The 12,280-nt window shown below is 32.3% G+C and overlaps 1 long non-coding RNA gene and 1 pseudogene across 1 annotated transcript in view; one reads left to right on the top strand and one right to left on the bottom strand.

The window, feature by feature from the left end:
• Positions 1 to 12,280, top strand: part of LOC107509434 — a 687,588-nt gene that overhangs the window by 370,505 nt on the left and 304,803 nt on the right. The gene's annotated exons all lie outside the window — the stretch shown is intronic.
• Positions 10,589 to 10,706, bottom strand: LOC118609503 (annotated as a pseudogene).

Genomic DNA, 12,280 nt, shown 5'->3' with positions numbered 1-12,280 from the left:
TCTAGGCAATGCTACCACCAATCTGAGTAACTGTGCCCTCCTGGCTGTGGCCCTTACCAATATACGTATGTGCTTAAGAGAAACTGATTGCCCTCAGATCCAGGGGTGGGGCCTAGAGGTGAGACCTCCTCAATTAACCGATTAACCCAGGAGTGATTATGTCACCTCACTTGGCCCAATCAGAGGAAAGCTTAGAAATTCTTCATGATGTTGGTGGAAGAGAAAACAATGAGAGACACTTTATGACTGTGAGAAGAGAACATTCCATGAATTCAGGCAACACCAAGTTATTAAGTCAAACTCGAAATCTCTGAAGCTTAATGTAATAGAAATTTTTCACTCACATAAATTGCATTTAATAGGGTTGGTGATAGTGGTGTGTTGCTCCATGAATATAGGTTGTGAAGATTTCATATTCAGCATCTGTATTCTAAGTTTGACAGCTTAAGGTCGGGGTATAAATAGATAGGAAAATAGTCTTTGAGGGATTTTAATGGACCTGCTTGCAAGTTGCACAAACCACCTCCACTCACATTTTATTAGCCAGAACCCACTTGATCGCCATATTAAGTGCAGGGGAGATCGTGTAATATAATCTAGTTGTGTTGTGTGCTCAGTCTGTGTCACATAAAGGATGCAAAACTGAAAGCCATATACTGGCACTATCAGTTGAGGCCTGGACCAAGTCATGCCTAAAGCTAAAATGATCCTAAATTATCCAGTTACTTATTCTAATTATCTTTTTCAGTTTTAGTCAGTCTGAGTTGACTTCAGTAAATTTCAGTCACTTACAACATAAAAATCCTTACCTGATATATATAGCAACATAGTATTAGATAAAAATAATAGTCTGTTAATAAATAATGGTAATACTAAAGAATATATGTATTCCTTTACCACTCACATACCCAATCATATTTACCTGGAATGTTAAATTAACTATATTAACTCATTGCATTTTTAACTGCCAAAATCACTACGATTTTTGAAGATGAAAAGGCAAACATTCTGTCAAAACTCTAACTGGATATGGTAATTTCTTTCCATTAATTTTTAATCAATTCATAATACTTATAAAAAAGAGGGGATATTATATGACCAGACAAAAAATGAGAATATATTCTCCAAGTGTAGCCTCCCAGGAAACAAATCCTTGGTGTTGAGCCTAGTTTGAGACATTACATAAGTTATTCTACATATGCACTTCTAAAACAGGAAGCAAAAATTGCAGTCTGAAGATATTTTAGTTGGAATCTGGAAAGATAAATTTTGAATCTCTGCATTGAAATATTGAATGAGTATATTAAATCTGAATGAGAATTGAGGATTATACTTTGAAATAGATGTCACTAACTAGAAGCATAGATATCAATGGGAAATGGGTCAAGATATATATTGAGCCTGGCAAGTCAAGTAGCCCATAAGCAGAAGGAAGTGTTATGGCCTTTATTTTGTGTTGCGAGGGTACATATGGCTGCTTACAAGCAAACTCCACATTAGGCTAGGAACAATTAAAAGCTTGGGTAGTCACTGAGAGTTTGTGTGCTAAAGAAAATAAAGTGTAGTGTCTTGATGTTCCAGATGTTGCTTTGGGGATACAGTGATTTATAATTGAGTCTGTGACTTACAACTTGCAGAGATAATTAGGTGGTGGTATTCTGGTTAACTTGTCAAGTCTTGCAATTCATGGTTAAACTTCTCTGGCTTCTGTTAGCAGTAGGAGTTTAGGTCTTGTTTACATTATGCTGCCCAAGTGCTCAGAAACAAAAGCCAATCAGCCCTTAGCTTCTTATCTAGACACTGTAAGGACTGATGAGGGTCCCTTATTTCAGTTGTATTGAAGTGCAGAAGATGGCCTTTCAGTCGTATATACTTTGCTCTTTGTACTGCCAGATATAAAGGATAAATACAATTACATATAACTGCCCTTTTTCTTTTTCTCCTTTCTCAGTTGAAGAGAAAAATCGCATTGAAGGGTTTTGTCAAATAGTCAGCAAAATTACTTAAAATTTGTACCTTGTCTTGTATGATTCTTTTTCAAGGTACTAAAAATTGAAAAGACTTTTTTTCTTTTATTGCTAAGGACTGTCGATTACTCCTCTGTATTCAGCAATTCTACTCGAACGTTATTGATAAGGAATTCTTAATATTAATTCTCCAATATAAGAAAAACATAAAAAGCAATTTGAGAATTAGAAAGAGAAGATAATTCCATGATCCCATTTTAAAGGATAAAAATTCTAAAGAATGAATAATGGAAATAAAATTTTACTTACTTTAACATTAGAAGTAAAATAATTAGGAAAATAACTACAGAGATAAGTGAAATAATAACGCCCCCTTTCTACCTCCAGCTTTTCTTTCAAATTTCAAGTACCCATCTTTTCAAACTAACGATTTCAATAGCCTGTCAAGTTACACCAGAACTATAAATTTCTCAATATGCCTACTATACCTAAGATAATTTTGTCCTTATCCTTTAAATTAACATTTCAATTACAATGCAAATGTACACATGCATGCAATTTTATTTAAATTCATTACATTTCTTTGCCTATTGCATTGTCATGGTGCCATTCTCTTCTATTTGCATTCTGCTGCATTTAGAGACCAATATTTGGAATTACAGTGGTTGAGAAATTGTGACTTGGCCATAGAAGCTGGCTTCTTTTAATATTCTTTTTCTGCTGTTAAACCCTGAATGATGTCATTATTTCTGTTTCTAGCATTTAAATTTTTTTCATTACCTGTAAGCACTTCCAAATGTGATATACTTTTTATATTAAAGAGACTCCTTGGTTCTTTCATAGTTATACATATCAAATTTTCACACTTCTGATTTTTACATTCCCTATCATTTGAAGAAGGCGAATATTTTCTGCAAAATTTATATTTTATACTGTAGGAGCAGAAGAATTTTCTCTTCTCCCCTTTTAGTTTCTTTGGCTGTTCTAATAATGAAATTGATGTAAGACTAATTAACAGGAGAAAACAAGTTTAATTACAAATGTATGAGAGCCCAATAAAGATATGAGATCCAAAAGGCAGCCAGGTAATTGAAGCTTATATAAAATCCTGAGCTAAGGAAAAGGGTAGAGTCCTGGGACACAAAGGGGAGGAGGGCATTTCATAGGCAGGAGATATTTGGAAAACAAAGTTTGCTCTATTGTGTGGGTAAGTTTCTTAGGTAATAAGGTATCTCTGCTAATGGTTCTGTTCTTGGTACAAGCCTCTTTCCAAAGGATATTTAGGCAGCTGAGCGGCTAGTAAAAAGCTTTTCCTGAATCTGCTGGATTTTGATTGCCTTTAATGCAAAATAATTCTTATGCCATGGAGACATATTTTGAGGTAGCAAAATCTGCTCCCTTCAATTAAATAATTTTTTCAGGCTGTCTAGTTCCAATCTCCCTCTTCCCTTCTGAAAAATGCTATGTACCATCTTTAAAATCACAATTTGGCATTGAAGGGAGAGGAAATTTTAATAGCTTCATTTCCTCCATAGATTTTGACATTTAGAAGAATGTATAAATTCTCTTTTGTGAAAATTGTTTTCTTTCCTGATTTATATGACTTTTACTTTTAACTGAAAATTTAGGAAACAAGCAGGGTACGGATGTTTAATGGTTATAATCTCCCTGAAATGGTGATCTAAGATGCCATAATAAATCAGCAGCCAAGCCAGGGGCTGAGAGAAAACTCACACTGTGGTTCTGAGCAAGACTTGTTTCTTTTTCCTCTCAACCAGATACATATTTCAAGTTTCTACATCTGAGTATTTAAACAACAAAATAAAGTTGTATATTATCTTTGTTACCAGAGAAGGTAACAATGCTTTATATTTAATTGCATATAAGAGCCTGTGGTATGGGTACCATTGTGTTCTTTTATTATTTAGCATATTTATAGAAAATTCTTAACATAGAGAGCAGTGCATGGGGGTGTTACTGGGAAAATAGAAGATTCTTGCCACCAGAACTCCTATATTTAATATATTTTCATTATTCTTAGACAGTATATGTATATTTTCTGTTATGTCTAACCTTGGCTGCAGAATGTTTAAAGGCCAGTCACTGAATTTGAGAGAATAAAATGTATTTGAATGTTGTTTAACATAAACCCTAATTTTTGATTTTTGCTGTAATGATCAAATCATTTAATATCCTCTTGTATCTCTCTATTGATCATGTGAAAATAACAGCCTTTGTCACCTGTCTAATGTAGGCAATTCTAAATTATTAATATTTATTGAGTATTTCAAACTACTGCCCTAAAACATGTACGCTAACAGATAATGGTATGTGAGAAAAAAAAAAAATGCTTCGAGGGTGACCTCACCTGTTTTACAATGTTGACTTCTGTGCAAACTTAGATAATGGCTGATGGCTTTTTCCACAAAACCATAGTTAAGATATGTTTCTCCAACCCACTGCTTCTAATAATCTTTTCTTCTCTTTTTTTTTTTTTTCTCTTTTTCAAGGAAACCCATCAATATGCTTTAGAGGTATTTCATCATTATCTCTTTTACTCGTTGTGAATAGTCTGTAGAAATGTATTTCAGGGCTTCTACAACTATATCCATTTCCTACTTTCCTCTTAAATTGTCTCTTGCAGTTAAATAGAAGGAAATAAGCTAGCTAAGTGCTTGGTTTGCATGTACTCAGTCAAAAATGAAATTTTACCTAACTTTATTATTCAGGTTAAGTAGGTGAAAATTCAGAGGCATGATAGCCAGAGTTAAAGATTATTTTAAAATGTAATTATAAATTATGTATACAATGTGACTTTTTAATGGATATTATCCATACATTATATTAATACAAAACTTTAAAATAAAATTTTCTATTTAGTTAATTCCTTATGTAACAGAATGCAAAGACTACATCAGAAAAAATACAGATAAATACAGTATATAAGAATACTGTATATAAAAATGCAAGAAATATTGTATCAGTATTTAGAGTGAGGTGCTTTTAGATGACCACCACAACATAGAGATATTCACTTAAAAACCCAAACATTATGCTTTAGCTGTGCGGAGGTATGAATGTGTGCACACCTAACCAATCAATAGTACACTTGAATTCATTCAATATTTATTGAATGCTCACCATGGACTAATCATGATGTTCAGAATTGGGTGTACAAAGATCAATAGAAAGCAATTCTTGCTTTCAAGGGGTGACCAACATATCAATAATATGCTAGAATGAAGTACTAAGTGGTATAAGAGCTATTGAAGCACATAGGCCTCAGGAAAGGAATCATACAAATGATGACACATGAGATGGATCTCAAAGAATGGGTAGGTTCTATTTATAATAGAAGATATGGTATGCTCCAGATATAGCAAGATATTCTATTTAATTTGAGAGGAAAGATATTAGAGAAATAGATTATAGTAACTAATAAAGCTAGAAAAGGTAAAATGGTGTAAAATTTCAAGAAACCTAAATGTCATAAGAAATTTTTAGGAAATGAGGAGACCTCTAAGGATCGTAAGCTATAATACAGATCAATGATTCTCAAGAGGGAATCGGGAGGGTAGGAACAATTTTGCTTCTCAGTAGTCATTTGATAATACCTAGGGACATTTCTAGTTGGCACAACTGGAGAGTCATAATTGACATCTAATGAGCAAAGGACAGGGATGTCGTTAAGCATCCTACAATACACAGGACAACCTCTGCAACAAAGAATTCTCTGGTCCAAAATATTAATAGTGCTTCTGTTGAGAAACCCTGATGTGGCCTATGAGCAGTTGGAAAGGGGAGTCTACAATAGACTTCCCATTTAGGAGACTGTTGGTATATTGCAGTCAGAAAATGATGAAAATGACAACTAAAAGACTACAAGTACATTAGAGGACATATAATAATAATAATAATAATAATAATAATAATAATAATAAAACTTAATAAGAATAACTTATGCAACTTGATGGCTTATTGAATAAAGAGTTTGAGACAAAAAGAACAGCCAAAAATGACTCTGAAGTTTTAAAACTTGGTGACTCTGGAGATGACTGTGGATCTAATCAAGTTGGGAAGTTATATGAGTTTAATTTATAATATGTTGAGCTTTGAATTTCTGTAGTCCATCAAATAGAGTTATATCATAGTCAATTATAGACTTCAGACTCAGGAAAACAGTTTATTTATTTAGTCAAGCATCAAATATTTATTGAGTACTTTAGGCCAGACATATGAAATCATAGAACAATAAATAAGACATAAGAGGTGCCCTCATTGAACTCAGAGCACTCTTTAGTCATAAGGATGGATCAATAAAGTATATAGGTGGTATTGGCCATTTTGTCATAGAAAATCGGTAACAAGTTTTTAAAAATAATATTACTGTGAGATGACAATGGTGCAGTGAAATAGATACTCTCACAGACTTCCGATGGGAGTATTACCTAGTTTAACATTTTTAAATGATAATATTTAATGTATTTAGGATTCTCATATCTTTTGGCCAAGTGATTCAAGTTCTAGTAAATAATCAGAAGAATTAAAACTCTTATGTAAAAAGATATTTATCACAACATTATTTATAATAGTGAATAGTTACAAAGAATATATATGACCCTAAATTGATATATTGTGAAATTATACATCATAATTTTAAGGAAGTTAACCCTAACCAGACTTTAGACATTAGATTCTGTGTAGAAGAATGGTCAATGGCATGAGAAAATATTCATGATTTAAGGCTAGATTCAGTTATTGATTAATGGCTTATAGAGATACATATACATTTAAATGAGAAAAAAAATTTTGAAGCGATTATCTTAAGACTATATGATTCAAAAATGATGCACATAGTATCGTTGTTCTCTTGTATAAAGGGTGAAAGAGACTATCATTGGGGGACATAAAAGCCCTCAATGAAAAAGTGTGGTGTTTGAGGTACATCATGAAGACAGCCAGAAACCATGGAAAGATTGTAAATGGAAGAATAATATCTCTCTCACACACGCACATACACTCTGTCTCCCACTTACTTTAGTTTTAGAGCTAAATCCAATACATACGGTTTTGTGTGTTCATAATACTAATGCAGAATTTTATTTAAAACACGAAGAGAATTGGGTTCCTATTTGTGTGATTTATTGTCAAATAGTTAGTATTGGGAGCTCACTTGTAGTATGTCTTCTGGGTAGCAGCTGTGGCTGTGGTTTGCAGGGGCAACTGCCCTTCATATTTCTGTCTTTTCGCCTTAGAAGCTGCACTCTATTTTTGTTGCCATTGAATGATGGCCCTTTCAATTACTGCATGCTACATGATGCTGCTATCTCCTAACAGTAAATAGCACATGCTGTCTTATTTAAAGTTGTATTTCAACATTTTATTCCTCCTCTACAATTCAGATGAACTTACTTTTGCTTCTAACATTACAACCCTTGAATTATAAGAGTTTTAGAAGTATAATAATTTTATGATGATGATGATAAGAATTTAGTGATGTTGATGCTCATGATTCTGACAGTAATAAATGAAGATTGCCCTAGTTTCTCTGCCTATACTAGACCACGGATATGATGCTATCTAGATAACTTTAATTAGCACCTGATTAATTGATCAAAGAAAGAGCTAAATTCCTCTTTTTTTTTTTTTTCCTTTAAGAATATATTTTAAAGGGGGAACAGAACACATCTGGCTCTCAAATTCTGGCTTTTCTTTAGGCCCTAGCCCCATTTCTAAGGTGCTTAGTTATTAAAAGTTTTCACTTGCTTTCCAATGGACCATACTATAAAAAATGCATGTTTATATAAAGAGCCCTTTTTTGTGTGTGTGTGCACTAATAGTGAATTAACTAAATGTTTTACACAATGGCTAGAATTGTCAGTATTGTGTTAAATGCTTGTTCAACAATTATATCCAATATTTTTAATTCTTAATTTATACATGTTGAGTTTTCAAAATGGAAAATATATATTTTAACATTTTCTCATCTGTAGTAGTTACACAAATGTGCTAACCTTATTTTGTACTTAAATAAAATTTTATTATTGCCTACTATGATTTAAAAAGCTCATATTTCTCAAAAAAAATATAATCCTTACCTAGCTCAAAATTGTAAGGTAAACAAAAATAATCACATAGAAGTTATTTTGTTTGATTTTTGTTGAGTGTCAATTGTCATTGTATCTTTAGTGTATTATTCATGTCCAGTAGCATTTTCTATTTCATTCCATGAGAGAAGTAGAGGTGATGACAATTATTGAATTAATTTTATTTCCGTGACATATAATATAATTTAACTTATCGTTTAACACATAAGGGTCCTACAAAGTATTTTAGTACAAATTTTTTTGTGTAGACATATTATATACAGATTACACTTTTATAAAACTGTGAATGACACTTTGGCAATTACTTCAAAATTGTGAGTTTCATTTGCGTATCCACCTTTACCATTTGTGAATATGTAATTATTCTCTTAATATTTTAATTAATAGTTTCTTCTGAGGCATTTGTGTAACTTAAAATTTTGAATCCTCTAACAAAATAAAGATAAAGTAATAATATATCACAGATATCATCATAGGAGTATTTCATGTTTAAAGAGCTCTCTTTAAAATGTATAGATGTGTAGCTAAGTTTGAAAAATGATGAAATGAGTTCCTGAAGATCACATAACTTATTAGCAAGGGGCCAAGAGTGGGAACTGCAATATCCTGTAGTATAAAGTCATACAACATTTAAGTTAGGCAAGAATTTCAGGAATCTACCATCTTGATCTAAAGGATTAAGTGATTTTCGTAATCTAAATTTCTTACTTTTACTTCCTAGAATGAAGATTAGTGAAGTGCAATAAAAAAGAACATAGATATTGAATCAGATAAATCTCAGTTTGAATGTCAGCCCTGACACCACATATGTTTTTGAAGAAGTTTTCAAATATATCATCTCGGGGTTTTTATTTCTTCATTAATAAAACAAATTTTGTGTCTCAGAGATGATTTAAAAAAAATAAAAAAACCCTGAAGTCATTGTCCAGAATCTAGAGCTTTTTCAATAAATGCTAAACTTCCTTTTTTTCCCAATATGGTGTTTCCAGTTAGATAGTCTTGCCTTTCCAAATGAGGACTTTAGCAACAATCAGATGTAGGTGGAAGACAAGGTGAAAAGAAGTTGGGCTACAGTAAAGGTATGACTCGTTTTTTCCCCAAATATGTGCTAAGAAAATAAGGAGGGAGTTTTCCAATGTCACAAAAACTCAGAAGAAGTAGTGAATTTTATAAATGAATAACAACAACAAAGTTAGTTAGAAAGATGAGGGGATGAAAAGGGGTCAGTTGGAGCAGAGTAAATTACTAGTTCATAATCCCATTTTCTTACCTAATGACATTCTAAAATTTGTAGTTCTTATATAAAAAGCATTTTGATTGGTAACGTAATTTTTTTTGAAAGAAAGGTGTTTTGTCTACATAACAAAAATAGTTATTTATAAGCAGTTAAAGAGAAAAATAGCATCTCAAGATTTTATATATCTTAATATACATTTTCCCAACTTTGAAGTTATACTACATTGTATTCTGAGAAATAAGAGAATACAACATTTATTATACTGGTAGAATAGAATATTTTGTAATTTCTTTTATTACATTTGAGGCCATTCCACTGTGTATTTTGAAGTATCCACAAAATAATGGTTTCTGAAATATTCTTTTAACACCAGTAACACAGCATGCCATAAAGTTCAATCCTGAACATTGCCTGAAATGGATGTGTGGCTGAGAGTGCCTGAGCTCTATTCAAGAGTAAATGGAAATGTGGTCCTGGAACTGCACTTATCTGAAGGCTTTTTACAATGAACATCAATGTTAAAATAACGGACAAATATAAGGTTCATTGTTGAACAGAGATTAAAAAGATTACTCTAGAAATCGACATTAAACAGTAAAAATTGTATCCAAAAATCTATGATCTTAATTTTACTACTATTTCAAAAATCATATTATGCCAGGATATCTCATCTATATATAGATAGCCTCAGATAATCAATTATTCTGCATCAACCTCTTGACAATTTCTTTCAAACAAAAAAGAGAAAAACATTTTTTGGCACTTGAGGATTCTAGGACTGGAAGCATCGGTCTTTTTAAGAAAAATCTCTTCCAGAAAAGTTTTATTTTTTCTATTTTTTTCAAAATGCCACTAGACAAACTATTAAATATTTAGGCTACCCACAAAGTACTAGTCATCTCAAAGAGAGCTAAATAAATTTAATCAATTTGGACAACTGTTAGGATGTTTTATCTATGCGGTGAATCCAAATTTCTGTTCATATGAACATATGAATGTTATTAAAATATCTGAAGGATCAACTGAATTTTTATAATTTTATAGCAATATATTTTACTATTTGGCACAGGCTTACATTGTCACATTTGTCTAGCCCTTGATTAATGAATTAATTACTTTGTTATTATTTCATACTTCTTTGGCTTAAAATTTGAACATTTTTCCTAATTTATAACTCTGTTTTTTTTAGGAGAGGTGACTCCTAGTTGACCTCACAGATTGCAAGGACCTTGTCATCTTACAATCCCTTATTATTATTATTTTCTATTTAGTTTTTACACCTACAGCACCTGGTCTTCCTAGATGGTTTCCCATCCAAGTACTAACCAGGCCCAACCCTGCTTAGCTTCTGAGATCAGATGGAATCGGGCACATTCAGGTGGCATGGCTGTAGACCATAACTCATTTAAATAAACTATTGATTTAAGTAGAGTTATTTTAACTAGGTTGTTGATATATTCAGTTGGTAAAGTCACATCAGATTAGCTTTAGTATATAAACTAGTAAAATAAAACCTAATTGATGTAATCAAGAAGTATTTAGATTACATGCTATTGGCATAACATACTAGAGCATGTGTGTTGTATAACACTACTACAGAGTAACTAACTCCCTTCTTGAAACTCCTGCCTTAGGTGGAATGCACGTTTGCCCTTATATAATCTAATGCTCTGAGGACTATTTTTAAAATTTTGCACAGATGATAGAAATTTTGATAAAGTACCAATAAATCTCCTTCCAATAGCCATGGGCTCTGTTATGTGTTATGTATCAGTTAGGTCTAACTGTAATATGTTTCAATATTTTACTGAATAATTACTTTGAAAATAAATAAGACAACAGAGGGAATATGTCAGGTCCCACGGTTTGTTTAGATTGAGAGTTAATACTGAGGTAGATCCCCAAACAAATGGAAAGCTCTAGCTTAAATTTTCAGTTTTTTTCATTCTTTTTGGAGGGATATCAGGAGTGACTGGCATCTGGCCCTCACCACAGACCTAGTAAATATATTGGGCAGACAAGACGATCATTAATCAAGAGCAACACATGCCTCAGTGTTAGGGATGGAGAATTTCCATTTATACTTGGAGAGATCCTTGGCCATATGTTCTTTGGAAAAAGTTTTCTCCTCTTGACTTACTCCTCACATCAAGGCAGCAATATTATTTCAAAATAATAGATTATTCCATGCTAGTTAGTAGATTCTTATCATAAGGTAACTAGTTCTCCCGCTTTGCCTAGAATTGAACAGTTTCTTGGGTTGCAGATATTTCGATATTTCAGTGCTAAGCCTTGGAAATCTCCAGGCTAGTAAGAATACATTGGTCATTCTAAGCCTAGAATATGTACACTTCCTGAAGTTTTTCAGTTAGTAGATTTAAAATATATTTTTTTTTGTTATTTTTCCTTATCCTACCAAGATCTATGGCCATGCTCTATGATTTTTTAAAATACATTTTTTAATTAGTAAAATCCAACACCGACCAATACCTTACCTAGAAGTTTCCATTAAGAAAGAAAGAAATAAAGAAAAAGAAAGAAAGAAAGAAAGAAAGAAAGAAAGAAAGAAAGAAAGAAAGAAAGAAAGAAAGAAAGAAAGAAAGAAAGCTTTTCCTTGAAAAAAAAAAAATCCCTTTGTTTTTGAGAAGTAAGCCTGGTTTTGATACCATGGTTTAAGTCCCTGACAGTTATGCTCTCTATTTAAGCATAAAAGGTTTCCCAATATTTTCTCTGGAAAAATAAAAGATCCCCTTTCTTTCTACATAAGCAACCTTCTAATCCTTCATCCTAGACAACTTGAACAAATTAGAGGAGGAATTCAGAATCCTTGGTAGGAGCTGCAACCTAGGTGAACACTTTGACTTTATTACATCTTGTCTAGAATGAATGGGAATACCTTTGCTCTGTCATCTTTTGGTGCTTACCAAGTTGGCAATGAAATTTCATTCACATCTCCTACAGTGGACAGC

Source organism: Rousettus aegyptiacus, unplaced genomic scaffold (assembly GCF_014176215.1).
Source record: "Rousettus aegyptiacus isolate mRouAeg1 unplaced genomic scaffold, mRouAeg1.p scaffold_m13_p_11, whole genome shotgun sequence".
NCBI lineage: Eukaryota > Metazoa > Chordata > Mammalia > Chiroptera > Pteropodidae > Rousettus > Rousettus aegyptiacus.
The sequence above is the reverse complement of the archived record's forward strand: the minus strand, read 5'-3'. Positions and strand labels throughout refer to the sequence as shown.